This window comes from Phoca vitulina, unplaced genomic scaffold (assembly GCF_004348235.1).
Source record: "Phoca vitulina isolate PV1807 unplaced genomic scaffold, GSC_HSeal_1.0 scaffold47, whole genome shotgun sequence".
NCBI lineage: Eukaryota > Metazoa > Chordata > Mammalia > Carnivora > Phocidae > Phoca > Phoca vitulina.
This window is the reverse complement of record NW_022589750.1, coordinates 8,162,476-8,165,842: the sequence shown is the minus strand read 5'-3', so window position 1 is coordinate 8,165,842 and position 3,367 is coordinate 8,162,476. Positions and strand designations below refer to the sequence as shown.

General features: G+C 42.2%; 1 pseudogene; it reads left to right on the top strand.

Moving 5' to 3' along the window:
* The first annotated feature begins 2,024 nt into the window (after positions 1-2,024).
* LOC116649401 lies at positions 2,025-2,118 on the top strand (annotated as a pseudogene).
* Positions 2,119-3,367: the final 1,249 nt, after the last annotated feature.

Sequence of the window (3,367 nt, the reverse complement as noted above, 5' to 3'; positions counted from 1 at the left end):
AGATAGTAGGAAGGGAAAAATGAAAGGGAAATCAGAGGGGGAGACAAACCATGAGAGACGATGGACTCTGAGAAACAAACTGAGGGTTCTAGAGGGGAGGGGGGTGGGGAGTGGGTTAGCCTGGTGATGGGTATTAAAGAGGGCACGCATGTATTGAATGGAGCACTGGGTGTTATATGCAAACAATGAATCATGGAACACTACATCAAAAACTAATGATGTGATGTATGGTGATTAACATAACATAAAATAAAATTTAAAAAAAAGAAGTCTGGGTGGCTGGGTGGCTCAGTTGGTTAAGAAGGGGCGCCTGGGTGGCTCAGTTGGTTAAGCATCCAACTTTTGATTTTGGCTCAAGTCATGATGTCAGCGTCATGAAATCAAACCCCACATAGGGCTCTGGGCTGAGTGTGGAGCCTACTTGAGATTCTCTCTCTCCATCTGCCCCTCCCCACCCCCCCACCCCCGCATCCCCACCCCTGCATGTAGCTGCATGAGCGCTCTTTCTCTCTCTTTCTCTTAAAAAAAAAAAAAAGAAAAGAAAAAGTATGGCTGAGATGGATAGAGATGTGGGATCCAAAATCTATCTGGTTTTTTTGTTGTTGTTGTTGTTTTTTAGTGGGAGAGATATTAAGGATATTTAAAACAAAACCAAAGGGGCACCTGGGTGGCTCAGTTGGTTAAGCTTCTGCCCTCGGCTCGGGTCATGAACCCAGGGTCTTGGGATCCAGCCTCGCATTAGGCTCCCTACTCAGCAGGGAGCCTGCTTCCCCCTCTGCACCTCCCCCTGCTTGTGCTCTCTCTCTCTCTCTCAAATAAATAAATAAAATCTTTTAAAAAAGTAAAACAAAACCAAAAACACTGGGATAGCCCAAGTTGAGAAGGAGAATCTTAATATATGAGATAAACTAGAATAGTCAGGAAGGCATATGCAACCTAAAGGAAGCAGTACCAGAGCCTACGGTAATGAGGGAAAAGAGATGAGCTGAATACTGTTGGGTTGAGGTTATGTTTTTCATACTGGAAACCTATAGGCGTTTCTGTCTGATGGTTTTTATTGTTATCTCTAAAGCTTATAGACTGAATTGCTACATTCTTCACCCGGGAGGGAAAAAAATTGAACCAACATCCCTCTGTGGTTTCCCTCTGAAAAATCTTTGAACATGGTTTAAATTGCATGTGTGTCGAATTTGTCTGATCTTAAAAATCTCAGACCCTTAGAAGCAGAAATTAATGATCTTATCGGATCCCTTCATTTCAATTCATTCCCTGAATATGCATTGGGCACTCACAGTGCCAGACACTTTGCTAATCACTGGGGATTCAAAGATAAACAAGAGAGCCTCTGACCTTGAAAAGGTAATGGAATAAAAATATTTATGCAATTAACTATAATAAAGTTCCAAGCACTACAACTGAACAGAACTGGAGGTTTCCAGAGGAGGGAGCTAGTTCCTTACAGGGCCAAGAAAATGATCCAGGTCTCTAGACTCCAAATAGAATGTCTTTCTCACTATCCATATATAATATTACTCTTATTATTCCACCAAAAAAAAAAAATTTGCTGTGTAAATCTATTTGTTTAACCCACAAAGATAATATAATCTTTCAGCCTTCTTGTTAATGTGCTCCCATCACTAATCCAAGATCAACACTCATAGATACTATTGGCTGAGAACTCTATGATTTGGATTCTGGTATAAACCACTCATTTCCCTTTAAACATTAGTTTGAAAACCATTAAACAGTAGATGGCCATCACCCCACATCCATTATTCACTAGAACAATTCTACTTAGCTATGTCTACATAAGGCCACAGAACGAACCGCAATTTTGTTAGTAGATTTATTTTTTTGTTACTGCCGCTGTCATAATTCTAACCTACTAGTAACCAAAATGTTTGCCAACTTTTTAGTTTCATTTCTTTGATCCTCTAGATTGAACCTACACTAATGACTAAGAAGTAAAATTTTGGGTTACTGACATTTTGGCATCAGATGGAGTCAAATATACATTAAAATGAGTGCTCCCTTCAGCAGCACATCTACTAAAATTGGAATGATGCAGAGAAGATGAACACGGATGACATACATTAAAATGAATTCTTACCTTCTTGTGCTTTTTCAGAAATTTATTAAATATTTACTGAAGGCCTACAGTTGCCTGGGATGAGGCCAAGTGCATCAGGGGGAATAATAAACAAGATGGTTTGGGCTCTCTAGGAGCTCCTAGTATAAATCCAGAGAATCAATTTTGGGCCTTTTCAAACCTTCAATTTTATTGGAAAGAGCCATCTTGGAGTGGAGAAACAAAACTTTCTAGAATGAAGACTAACAATGAAGTTCATCACGGCCAGATTCACTTCCATGACAATGATTCTGAAGCATCAAAGGGGCACCTGGGTAGCTCAGTTGGTTAAGCTTCTGCTTAACTCATTTATTCTCTTTAAAGTTTTCTCCAACTCTGGGGCGGGGGGGCGGGGGTTGGGGAGGCGCTGCTCTCCACGGTTTGCTTCCCTCCAACAAGGAGAAGAATATGATGAGCAAGAGAGTTATGATGGATTTGTTCATCTGTTCCCTCCACAAATAACCCACCACCTGCCAACTCACAGGTGTCACAGCAAGTACCCTGGGACGAATGTAAAGACAAACATGCCATTGAGAGCTAACCAATCTGGTGGAGAAGACAATGATACAAAAAGCAACCTGCGATGAAATTTATCCGAAACAGGCACGTACACAACATGCTGTGGAAAATCTGCAGAAGATGAGATTTCCTCTGACTGGGGGTTGGGGGGTAAGCTCCTCAGGAGTGTTTAAAGATGAACAGGATTGAGATGCTTGGGAAAGAGGGGGAAGACAGTCCAGGCTAGAGTTTCTGTCTTTGCAGAAGTTACAAACACTGGAACTCATGTGTCACATACCACTGTACAAACCCAGATAAGAATTCCACTTTCTTTCTTCCTTTTTTTTTTCCATTTGGGAACCACTGAAATGTGCCCACACGGAGGACTGGATTTAGGAATAATTTGTTGTAGCAAATTAGAACCACAGGCTCCCTCTAAATTTTCCCCTCCTGGTTATTATGATTGAGGCCTCTCTCAACATCCAAGCAGACAGGAAGGGAAATCTTGGAGGCCACACAGCTCACCGCAGCTTGCCCCGGGCCTTGCCCAAAACAAAGATGGAGCCGTGAGCCTTGGGAGGAGAACACAGTTGCTGGGGAAGCTGGAGGAGAAGGCTTCATTCTAAGTGCAAAGCACACAACCCTCACCTGAGTTATGTTTCAGTTGGGACCCAACACCAAGCAAATCTTACTCACCCAGGCCCGGTTCTCAAAACAGGGGTGGGGAGATAAACACAGCCA